We start from the raw sequence: 13317 nt of genomic DNA on the forward strand, positions 1-13317 counted from the left end.
ACTTACAAAGATGAAATATGGAGATTCAAGGTTTCTGAAGAGTTTCCGACGAGTGACGACAACGGAAGCCAGAAGGTTTTCTGAACCTCCCCAAGATCTTTGAGGGGACAGAGAGACGCCATACAGAGGGTTTCCCTTCATCTCCTAGTGGTTTGTCTGTTGAACATTTCAGAGGTTTGTTCCATGGTGTCGTGAGGAATGACAAAGCCATCATGAACTCTGACCCCCACAGCTTTCACATTATCTTTGTGCCTTAGCTCCGCCACCCGCCCCCCACACAGCATGCAGTTCCGTCCAATCACGTCTCTCGATAAGCGGATGGACGGACAGACGGCGCTCCGCTCAAATCAGTCGGATGAAGTTGAATTAATTTGGACGTTTAACCCATTAAGACCGGGAACGCATCTGTGTCATTTTTAGATTTCTTTGGCTACTCAAAAATAGATCTACAAGCTCATAGTGCGGCACCGAGTGCCTCGCTATGAGCTTGTAGATCTGATATTTTTGAAAAATAAAAATAAAAAATCTTCTGGGGGTCCCAGGAACAAAATATTTTACACCTGTTCGCTTTAAAAAATATATATTCAAAGATTCGCATATTCTCATGATTTTTCAAAAATAGCAGATCTACAAGCTCGTACAGCTTGTATATCTGCTATTTTTGAATAGCCAAAGAAATCTGAAAATGACAGATGCGTTCCCGGTCTTAATGGGTTAAACGAGATTGGCTCCTTTCAGTTTTATCACATTTTTTTATACGACAAAGTGTTTGCTTCTTAATTTGTAAATACTGTCTGTTACCCAATCTGGACGTGAATTATTTTGTCTTTTCAGCAAATATTAAACGTAGAGCAGCGGTTACCAACCTTTACTGGATCAGGGCCCACTTAAAAATCTCGGGCCCACCCATCTGACCACTTAACACGGCAGATGGGTGGGCATTTTCAGAGCATGTTTATTTTAATGATCAGTGGAACTAAGGTAGTATACTTTAACTTCCTATTTATATTTATGTTATATCATCAATACGATCTTTCTGTTTTGCCAATTATTTTGGGGCCCACAGGTTGGGAATCGCTGACATAGAGTATCGGGCTCATCTTTTACTGATAATACTCTCAAGCTTCTAGAAGGAAGGCGGAATCCTGCAAGGAGCAAATATTCAGTATATTACGTGTTAAAAAAAAGCCTCTGATGTGCAACGAGTTGAACTTTTATTTTTTATGAAACTTGTTTGTTACACATTCTGTCGTGTTTGATGTCAGTTTGGGTCAAAATGTGGGCTTTCTCACAAATCCCGCCATGTGCTTTTCTGACCGTTAGAACTCTGTTTTATGAGTTGAATCCACTGTGTTTTCAACAACATCTGGCTGGCAATCTGTCGGTCACTCATTTAATAAAAACAACAAATAAAGTATTTAATTTATTTCCCTGTCCTTGTGCATTTGTGTTATTGCGACTATTAAAAGTCCAAAATGTGTAAAATGTAAACGCAACGCATATATTCTTCGCACATGCTGGCAGTATCAATAAGACATTGGTAGTATTGCTGTGATTTTCATATCAAGGTCCATTATTTATTTGGGATTTGACCACCATTTGATGAGATTTAGCCTCTCAGACCCAAAACTTAGAATATTTTGTTATCGTTGGATAATATTTTGTCCACAATTCCATGCTGTATTGATGTTGGTACCATAGGAGAGACAACAGGCAAACGTTGATCAAAATAACAATTATTCTACATTCTCTTGTAATTTAAGTAAATAAGATGTTTAACAATACATTAACTCTTTAACTCTGAAGAGTTAAAGATAAGGGTCCATTTGGTTACCAGCTCCATCATTTAGCTGGGGACCACCTGGAATCCCTTCAAGGACCACTCACTGGTTGAGAACCACTGGTATAGTATATAGCAGAGATCCTCAAATAGTGGACTCAGGATCCTGTCCGAACCACAACAACCTCTGGACTCAACTTATAGCAAATGATACTTTTCCTAATATATTATGTTGTATTATCTGTGAGATGCAATCGTGACGTAACGCAGTGGTTCTCAACCTTTTCAGGCTGTGACCCCCCAAAATAATCATATTTGAACTGGGAACCCCCACCCTGAGGTCGAGGCATGACATTTTGTTTGACTCGGTTCCATAGATAAATTGTGAAAACGTCTCATCACGCCCTTTTCTTATATTATTTGACTATTTTGCTAAAGTTTGACCAGTTTTTATAGTATAGTTTATTGATTTATTTTGATGCAGTAATTTTTCTTTTCTCTGCTCTCTCTTTTTTGTAATTAAAAAGGGTTTAAAAGTGCTTAAATTGTCACTTCATTGTCATCTGGGGACCCCCCCTGGGAGTCCCGAACCACTGACGTAACAGATCAAAATTCTCTCTTGTCTCCATCGCACGCAACGCTCCAAATGTGTGATTACCGTCCGTTACATGGTTTGGTCCAAACATTGTTTGGGTCATTCATTGAGTTCACAGTGCAGACGGAGAGAAGATGACATTACAGTCATTTAGCAGACGCTTTTATCCAAAGCGACTTACAGTACAATAAGTGCGGTAGGGAACAAAACTACTAATCTACTAATCTACTTGATACTAATCAAAAACTACAACTTTGTTGTTTTTGTTGTTGTGTTTTATAACCTCAAACCGCCTTCCATCCAGGATATGAGATCAGAGTATGTCTGTCCAAAAAGGAGTTCCACACTGATGTCATCAATATGATCTTAGTTTTGCCCAAATATGGAGTTTGTGTTTGTGTGGCTGTATCAATATAAGTGTTAACATGTGGAACATCACTGCATTGTTTTACAGAGACTTGAAGACTTCACTTTCATCTGATTTGTTGTTGTCCAAAATGTGGCACTGGACCTTGCATCTGAACAGAGGAACAAAGAGATCCTTCAATGCTGCTGTAGCAGTGGAACACAATCTGTACTCCTTTGGAGGGTACTGTGACTTGAATGACAGGGACCAGATTGCAGTGAATGTCTTCAATACAGTGTCTTTGAGATGGATTAAGTTGCCTCCTGTGACAACTAGAAGAGGAGAACTTACCCCTGAGGTTCCCTCCAACTGTGTGAACCACACAGCTGTGCTTATAGAAAATGTTGTCTACATCTGGGGGGGTGTAGTGGATTTTCAGATAGAGGAAGATTATTTTATATATTTCCGGGGTCTCAACTCCAACATGCTTTATGCATTTGATGTCGACACCCACAGTTGGGTCAAGCCCAGGGTTTCTGGGACAGTTCCAGAGGGGAGGAGGGACCACTCAGCCTGTGTCTTGGGGAAGGTCATGTACAGTATATCTATGGAGGATACAACCAGCTGACTGGACACACTAATGACATCTACAAGTTGGACACCACCACAATGGTCTGGTCTTTAATTAACACCACAAGCACTCCACCACCTGTTTCATCACATCACTCTGCCACCATCATCGGGACAAAGATGTTTGTATTTGGTGGAACAGGGAACCAGAACGAAAACTACAACATTAGAGTGTTTGACACAGAGACCAACTTCTAGCTGAGCACGCCTTCTACACAGCTTCTCCCAAAAGGACGCTGGAGCCCTGCAGCCTTTGCTTACAATGGAGAGCTCTACATATTTGGTGGATACAACAGTCATCTGGAGCAAACTTTCAATGATCTGTGGAAATTGAATCCAGAGACCTTTTCCTGGAAGAAGGTTGAGCCCAAGGGGATACCCTCGTTTCAGATGACTTGTATGTCCTGTTGCATGGTGGGAGATCGTATCATCCTCTCTAGAGGATACAGACACAACATGCTAGACTTGAGTCCTAGTCTGAAGACGTTATGTAAGCTAGCAGTTATTCAGTACAATCTGGAGCAGTCTGAACTCCCGCACGACATCAGGTGGGAACTGGCAGCCATGACAGCTACAGAATAAATGACTAGAGAATCTCCGCCAGGCTGGGTTGCCTATCCAGATATGTGTCAGTCGTGGGGTGCAGCCGTCAGGACACGAGGAAGCTTTAGGGAAAACTAAAGGTTGTACGACAGATGGTGCAACTGTTCACGTTTGTGGCGCACCCTATCGGCACAAGTGAAAACACTTTTGGTGGTGCGTTCTATTATAGGGACCCCTCAACATGTAACTTCATATTCTGAAGAAAATAAATAATACAAACAAACAAACAAAAAAAAACAATGCCAGGTCTCTAGGCCTACTCTATATGTAAAGTGAGACAACTTGTTTTTGATTTGGCACTTTAATAAAGTTGAATTGAATTGAATTATCATATCTCTACTGTCCGGCAAAAACCAGCTAACTCCAAAATGTTCATTTTTCAGGAAATGAAAAAAACAAAGCATAAAGTGGAGTTAGGAGGTTTTGTTCATCATTGATAAGAACAGCTAAATGGACCTCCAAGCTCTCAATGAGGTTGGAGGTCAAAAGGGGGTGGAGCCTGGACTCAGCAAAACCAGCTAACTCCACCCCCTTTGGTGACAATTTGAGGATACAATAGAGTTAGCTTGTTTTGTCAGAAGCGCTTTTTAATACTTTGCATTGGTTCAATATTTTCTTTTTTACCAACACAGTGAACACACAGACGTAAAGGGTCTTCAATAGCACTGATTCATGAGAAAAATGCAAAAGCGGCATAATGGAATTAGCTGGTTTCTGTCGGAGAGCAACGACACTAAGACAAAAAAAAGGAACAACAGATAAATAGTTCTGATCTGAAAAATCCATAGAAGTTCAGTGCATGAATGGGATGTCACAATTCAGAACCTCTAGCCTGAACTAGAAGAAAAACTCACACATATTGTTGAGCTCGGGCAGAAACCTCTTATATCCATATTTAAACTTTTCATGTATTTCTTTGTCAATTAATGCACTACTTTTCAACAATGAATGCACTACATACAATAGTGTCACACAAAAGTAACACGAATGGCCTTGTGAGCTTAGTATAGATCCAAGTAGATCAGCTATTTTTATATAACAGTTTTGGACGTATGAGGTTTCCACCTGATAGAGACGATAATAGTACACGTCCTGTGAACATTCATATCATCGCTGTTGGACGGAAAACCTTGTATGTCCAGAATCCTGTGTTCCAATGGATCCAATGTAGTTATCATTTAGTCACAAATTCTTAATACTTAACATTAGTTAAATATTCATAAAACCCCACCACACACACACACACACACTTGACATCTTTCACAAAATGTATCACAAAACAAACGGTAATAGCTAATCTACATGATCATGACGAGATCATGAGCTTGTAGATCTGTTATTTTTGCTACTTTTGTTCATCACTCTCCGTAGGACATTCATTTACGGGAATATATGCAAAGAAATATGGAGATACAAGGTTTCTGGCCCCGACGATTGACGACAACGGAAGCCAGAAGGTTTTCTGAACCTCCCCAAGATGTTTGAGGGGACAGAGAGACGCCATACAGAGGGTTTCCCTTCATCTCCTAGTGGTTTGTCTGTTGAACATTTCAGAGGTTTGTTCCATGGTGTTGTGAGGAATGACAAAGCCATCATGAACTCTGACCCCCACAGCTTTCACATTATCTTTGTGCCTTAGCTCCGCCCCCCCCACACACAGCATGCAGCCCCGTCCAATCACGTCTCTCGACAAACGGATGGACGGATGAAATTGAAATTAATTTGGACGTATAAACGAGATTGGCTCCTTTCAGTTTTATCACATTTTTTAATACGACAAAGTGTTTGCAGCGGTTACCAACCTTTACTGGATCAGGGCCCACTTGAAATACTCTGCCCACCCATCTGACCACTTAACACGGCAGATGGGTGGGCATTTTCAGAGCATGTTTATTTTAATGATCAGTGGAACTAAGGTAGTATACTTTAAGTTCCTATTTATATTTATGTTATATCATCAATACGATCTTTCTGTTTTGCCAATTATTTTGGGGCCCACTTGCAATATCCTCACGGACCACCAGTGGGCCCCGCCCCCACAGGTTGGGAATCGCTGACATAGAGTATCGGGCTCATCTTTTACTGATAATACTCTCAAGCTTCTAGAAGGAAGGCGGAATCCTGCAAGGAGCAAATATTCAGTATATTACGTGTTTTTAAAAAAAGCCTCTGATGTGCAACGAGTTGAACTTTTTATTTTGTATGAAACTTGTTTGTTACACATTCTGTTGTGTTTGGAGTGTTTGATGTCAGTTTGGGTCAAAATGTGGGCTTTCTCACAAATCCCGCCATGTGCTTTTCTGACCGTTAGAACTCTGTTTTATGAGTTGAATCCATTGTGTTTTCAACAACATTTGGCTGGCAATCTGTCGGTCACTCATTTAATAAAAACAACAAATAAAGTATTTAATTTATTTCCCTGTCCTTGTGCTTATTGTGACTATTGAAAGTCCAAAATGTGTAAAATGTAAATACAATGCATATATTCTTACCACATGGTTATATAGTGCTGTGGTTTTCATATCAAGGTCCATTATTTATTCGGGATTTGACCACCATTTGATGAGATTTAGCCTCAGACCCAAAACTTAGAAAATGTTATCGTTGGATGATATTTTGTCCACAATTCCATGCTGTATTGATGTTGGTACCATAGGAGAGACAACAGGCAAACGTTGATCAAAATAACAATTATTCTACAATCTCTAATTGTGTAGACCTCTTGTAAATTAAGTAAATCAGATGTTTAACAATAATTTAACTCTCTCTTTAACTCTCAAGAGTTAAAGATAAGGGTCCATTTGGTTACCAACTCCATCATTTAGCTGTGGACCACCTGGAATCCCTTCAAGGACCACTGGTGGTCCCTGGACCACAGGTTGAGAACCACTGGTATAGTGTATAGCAATAGCAGAGATCCTCAAATAGCGGACTCAGGATCCTTTCCGAACCACAACAACCTCTGGACTCAACTTATAGCAAATTATACTTTTCCTAATATATTATTTTGTATTATATGCAAGATGCAATCATGACGTAACGCAGTGGTTCTCAAACTTTTCAGGCGTTGACCCCCCAAAAGAATCATATTTGAACTGGGGACCACCCACCCTGATAAGCATTTGGAATTGTAGGAGTCGAGGCATGAAATGTAGTTTGACTCGGTTCCACAGATGAATATTGTGAAAATGGCAGATCTACAAGCTCACAACACCTGGCCACGCCTTATTTGACAAATTGGCTAATGTTTGACCAGTTTTTATATTATAGTCTAATGCTTAATTTAGATTTTTCTTTGCTTTCTTTTCTTTTTTGTTATCAAAAAGGTTTTAAAAGTCTTTAAATTGTCACTTCACTGTCATCTGGGGTCCCCCCACAATCATGTGGGAACCCCCCTGGGAGTCTTGACCCACAGGTTAAGAACCACTGACGTAACAAATAAAAATTATCTCTTGTGTCCATCGCACGCAACGCTCCAAATGTGTGATTACATGGTTTGGTCCAAACATTGTTTCGGTCATTCATTGAGAGTTCACAGCGCAGACGGAGAGAAGATGACAACACGCTAGAGATGCACGGATGGGCTTTTGACATGACCCAAAACTATGTGTACAAATAAATAATCTGCCCGAATTAATTATTTCTCCAGTTCCAGTCGTTGTTTGGTGTTGATGAGGTGGTCTGTAACTTGTTGTCATTATGCCCCACAAGATGGGTTGTACACCATTTCACGCGTGACCGCATATGCAACCTTGTTGGAGACACTGAAAATATTGGAGCAGGATAAAACAGTGAGACCTGATGCTTGCGCAAAAATAGCAGGTTTATACAGACAAGCTACAAAAGCCAGGACATATTTTGGGCTTTTGTGCTAACAGGCTCTTTTTGCGGCATGTGAAGCTGTAGCCACGTCTTACAGAGTGATAAAGCAAGCGCGAGGGGAACACAGGCGATTGTGACTGCGTTACGAGGGCTTATGCATGCCCCGAGAAAAGAAAGTGTTGTCCATGAGATGTATTCCAAAGTGACCGCTTGTGCAAAAACCAACAATCTGCAAATGCCCCTTCCTCCACGAACCAGCAAAACACCTGGCCGTTATAGGGACACAGAGGCGACAGAGGACATAGTGACAGATGTGGGAGAGAAGCAGTGGAGGCGTGAGTTCTTTGAGGCCTTAGAACTTGTGACATCCGAGCTAGATCGTCGTTTTGACCAAGAAGGAATGCAAGTTGCTACCATGAGAGAGCAAACTCTTATGGATGCTGCAAATGGAGTCTATACAGCATTGAATGAGGACGTTGTGGCAAAGCTCCCCGATCAGATTGACAGAGACCGTCTCCATACGCAGCTCACATTGCTGGGTGACCTCTCCAAGAAAGAAAGATTCAAGACAACTCAAGATGTAGCTGGATTCGTCTGAAGATTACATCCTCAAACAACATCATCACTCAAAGAAGTGGAAAAGTTGATACGACTCTGTCTCTGTCTACCCGTCTCTGCTGCTTCCTCTGAGAGGACATTCTCCACTCTACGCCACCTAAAAACTTGGCTGAGGAATACTATGACTCAGCGAAGGATGACACACCTGACAATACTACACATCCACAGTGACATCCTTGATACGATTGATATTCAGCCACTGATGAAGAAGTTCATCGACAACACACCAGAAAGGAAAGCTACCTTTGGAGTCTTCAAATAGGTAAGACATGCATTATATTAGACTGTTAATTATTGTTTATTGCTGCTGCTGCCGCCGCGCAGCCAGAGCGGCAGACCTGTTGGATATTATCCATGTGCAATTTATTTTATTTTGTATTCTATTAGTGTTGTGAAAACAGGGTGTTTGTAACTGAGGCTTATTGGACCTTTTTGTGGTAAAATGTGTGCGCGTGTCATTGTTGACCGTCTAGCTGCTGCTGCTGTGATTTGCATAATACACAGGCTCTTTAATTTCCAATACAAGTAACAGTAAAATCCAACACACTGCTGTTGGTGAAATAGAACACTGTCTTTGTGTGTGTGTGTGTGTGTGTGTGTGTGTGTGTGTGTGTGTGTGTGTGTGTGTGTGTGTGTGTGTGTGTGTGTGTGTGTGTGTGTATGTATATGTGCTGTGCTGCATGGTAAATAAATAGTATCTATGCAGCGTGTACACTGTCTGCAGCTCTATGCCGTTGTGAGGGTACCAAAAAAAAGAAGCTTAAAAAAATGTGTGCGGCCGCACGAACGAGAACTCCCCCCTTATACAGCCCCCCTTGCTCTAAAGTAGTTACCGCGTCTCTGAAGCCATGGAATGGAAAGACCTTCACACTTTGTCCACCTTTAATTCCTACAGAAAATTGCTCATTTGTGATTTCAGGTTCCTGTTTGAAAGTATTAAAAGTTCTTGTAGAACACAGGAGTCTAGCGGTATAGATGTACAGGGTTATGCTGACTTGGTGTGTGTTTGGGGGGGCTAATGTCCTTAACTCAAAAGCTAAGCCATGGGACCTTGGTCTTTTTTATTCTCATCATTGTAGAAGACTGGACTGATTACATTTTCCTAATCTAATCTTAATCCTTGGTCTGCAGCTAATTTCACAAACCACTTTAATGATCAGTGTCAGATTTCCCAAATGTTTTTCAAATCTGTCAACGACAACTATGTTGATTTTGTTGTGGTGAATGTATAACCTCAGAACGCCTTCCATCCAGGATATGAGATCAGATCAGAGTATGTCTGACCAAAAAGGAGTTCCAATGTCATCAATATGATCTTAGTTTTGCCCAAATATGGAGTTTGTGTTTGTGTGGCTGTACTAATATAAGTGTTAGCATGTGGAACATCACTGCATTCTTTTACAGAGACTTGAAGACTCCACTTTCATCTGCTTTGTTGTTGTTGTCCAGCATGTGGCACTGGACCTTGCATCTTTTATCCCACGATTTTGTAACCCAATTTTTTACACCCAGTGCCAATTGTCTATGTAATCCTGGGCACTACACTCCCTCTACCAACCTAGGGAGGCCAGGGCCGAGCTCATGCCTCCTTCAATGCATGAGAGCCAACTGAGCTTCTTATCACCTGACAGGGGAGAGTTTCCCTGGTTGGACATAGCGCGTGGAAGGAACACGTTATTCCAACCAGTTCCCTTCCCCTCCATCAGGCGCCCCGGCTGGCCAGGGGGAGGTAGTATAGTGATCAGGATTACTGCATGTTTTTGTGAGGGTATCTACCCTAGGAGACACGGGGAGAACATGCAAACTCCACACAGAAAGGCCCTTTCGTCAACCCCACCTAGGGTATGGGCACTGATGACGCGGAGGAAAGGACCTTGCATCTTAACAGAGGAACAAAGAGATCCTTCGATGCTGCTGTAGAAGTGGAACACAATCTGTATTGGTACTGTGACTTGAATGAAAGGGACCAGATTAAAGTGCATGTCTTCAAATACAGTATCTTTGAGATGGATTCAGTTGTCTCCTGTGACAACTGGAAGAGGAGAACTTCCCCCTGTGGTTCCCTCCAACTGTGTGTTCCACACAGCTGTGCTCATAGAAGATATCGTCTACATCTGGGGGGATGCAGTGAATTTTCAGATAGAGGAAGGTAAAATCCGGGGGCACAACTCCAACATGCTTCATGCATTTGATCAGTGTGCCGTGCCCGGCTTTCAGTTGTTCCGCCACTGTATCGTTGATCTCGGGCAGAAACCTCTTAAATCTATATTTCAGCATTTCTTTTTGTCAATTAATGCCCTACTTACTCATACAATATTGTCACACAAAAGTAACATGAATGGCCTTGTGAGCTTAGTAGATCAGAGTAGATTTACTTTTTTTAAACTGAAAGTGGTTAAGTCTGTCTGTGAGTTTTATAAATATTGAACCGATGAAAGTTTTAACAAGAGCTTGTGACTATTTTAATAACTTCATTGGATCCATTGAAACACAGGTTCTATTGTCCATATGGCCCAGCCCTAGACATAGCAGTCTAGTAAGTAGGGGTCTTCAACCTTCACTATTTAGCTGATTGTCTCAATAATGTGTGTTAGCTTGGAAGTATTCCACAGGTTTTTCTTTGAAGTGACTATGGCTTGTTTCCAAGCGATAATATGTTGGATTCATGATAATGTGTATTGTCAGACATTTACTTAACAAACAAACTAACAAACAAAGAACAACGCTCCTATCACAAACAATTGGTGGCCCCCATGTAGTGACTCGGAGGAACCCTTGTTGAAGAACCATAATTATTCTAGAGCCAGAAACAGTCATTGAACACCAATAGAATCAGGCCAGAACTTGAAACTGAAAAAATAAAAATATATAATAAATACATTTCAAAAGGTTGAAAAAAAGGGTTTGCAAGGTTGAAAAAGTGAAGAGGAGGAGAGGAGAGAGGAGAGGACAAGGACACCTGTCTGCATCAACACCTCAATCGCTGTTAAAAAAATGTGTTCAGTGTCTTCAGTGGCTTGTTCGCGACGCGACCGTGGAACAATAAACTCAAATACCAATTTATGGGCTTGTTATGTCTGCAAGGATGCAGTTATACAACACATAGAAAATGTACACAGGGACCTTAATGGACCCGGGTCCATTTGGTTCCGTAATGTACCGGGGTTACAAAATCACCCAAAACGAAAGAAAGATGAGCAACTATATTCTATTTAATGAGTAAAATATATCCATCTCATCATCGTTTATAATGAAGCTGTGGAAAACACAGACACAGTGTGTTTGACCTCCTTCCCAGAGATTGAGCAGGACTACCTGCTCGGGAAGATAAGATAGATAGAACACATTGTGTTGACATGGCAGGGGCTAGTTTTGTTTGCAAGCACATACAACAGATATAAAATGTACACAGGGACCCCTCCCGTGTTCATTTGCGGTGTTAATTTAACTTATTTGGGAGTGTAACCTAATGGACCCGACGGTTCCATTTTGTATTGTACCTTGGGGCTAGGAGTTTATTTACAGAACACGCTTTTATTTCTAAGCTGATATACAGTACCTGCGCTGCTGGAAGCCTTTTCCAAAAATCACCACTCGAGGGCAGCATTATCATTTAGACACATTGCATCAGTCCCTTCATGTAAAGTAACATTAATGCTACACACGGATAAACACATCAAATCAAACATTACTCATAGGCAGTCTAATCTCCCAAATAGAAACTGAGATTAATAGTCTCAGTTTTATTAGTCTCACTGAGACTAATAGAAACTGAGACCCAAGACCCGTACGTGTCCGGATCTGTATCTTACCATAATCACTCGGACCCGGTCGGTTCCAGATTTTATTATCTTGGACCTCGGGTCTGTTTAATGATGTATAATACCAGAGTGGATCCAAGAAGACCCGTGCTCAGCACTGATCGGTAGAGAAAAGCATGAAGTGCTTCAAAGATTACACTGATCTGGGATCAGAATATATGGAGGAACGAAGTTCAGCTGTGTGTGCTGTCAGTTCAGTGAGAGCGTAGAGCACACAGACTCAGTGCATCAAAACTATACCTCCATGGAATAAAAATGTGAACGTGGCGTGTGTGATCATGGATTCCCTTTTCATCGAGGTGAAAACATGCAATTTAATGTCATTGTCTCTTATTGTAAATGGTAAATGGTACACTTATATTGTGCCTTTATCCAAAGCGTTTTACAATGAGTGTGCATTACATTCACCCATTCACACACACATTCATACACCAATGGCCGAGGAAACCATGCAAGGCACCAACCTGCTCATCGGGAGCAGTTAGGGGTTCAGCGTCTTGCTAAAGGACACTTCGACACTAACTCTGGGGGAGCCCGGGATCGAACCGGCCGCTCTACCTCCTGAGCCACTGCTGCCATTGTAGGCTGGCAGTATAACTGACATCTAGCCTGTTAGAAAGGCATTTTAGGTAGGCGATGTCGGGTCCATAAAAAATAGGTTCGGGTTTGTAATATCTCTGAACAAATCGGATCTGTTTCTATGTCAGTGGTTCTCAATCTTTTTCATGTCAAGGACCCCCACAATTATATGTATTTGGCCACGGACCGCCATCTCAAAATACCCCCCCAGAAGCAATGTTCGCTTTAAGAAAATATATATTCAAAGATTTGCTCAAATGTTCACAACTTTTCAAAAATAGCAGATCTACAAGCTCATAGCCGTGCTATGAGCTTGTATATCTGCTATTTTTAAATAGCCAAAGTATAAAATAATGATTAAAGTGGTTACACAGATGCTGCTGCAGATGCTGCTCTCGCCGGGCTACATTAATGCTGACAGCCCAGTCATCTGAAGCCTATAACGGGTATTCAGATGTCTGAAAACATTACAGCACATTTTTCATTTTCATCTTGACCACAGATTTGAAGTTTAAATACATTC

The sequence above is a fragment of the Gymnoscopelus braueri genome (genome assembly GCF_963280865.1).
Source record: "Gymnoscopelus braueri genome assembly, chromosome: 10".
NCBI lineage: Eukaryota > Metazoa > Chordata > Actinopteri > Myctophiformes > Myctophidae > Gymnoscopelus > Gymnoscopelus braueri.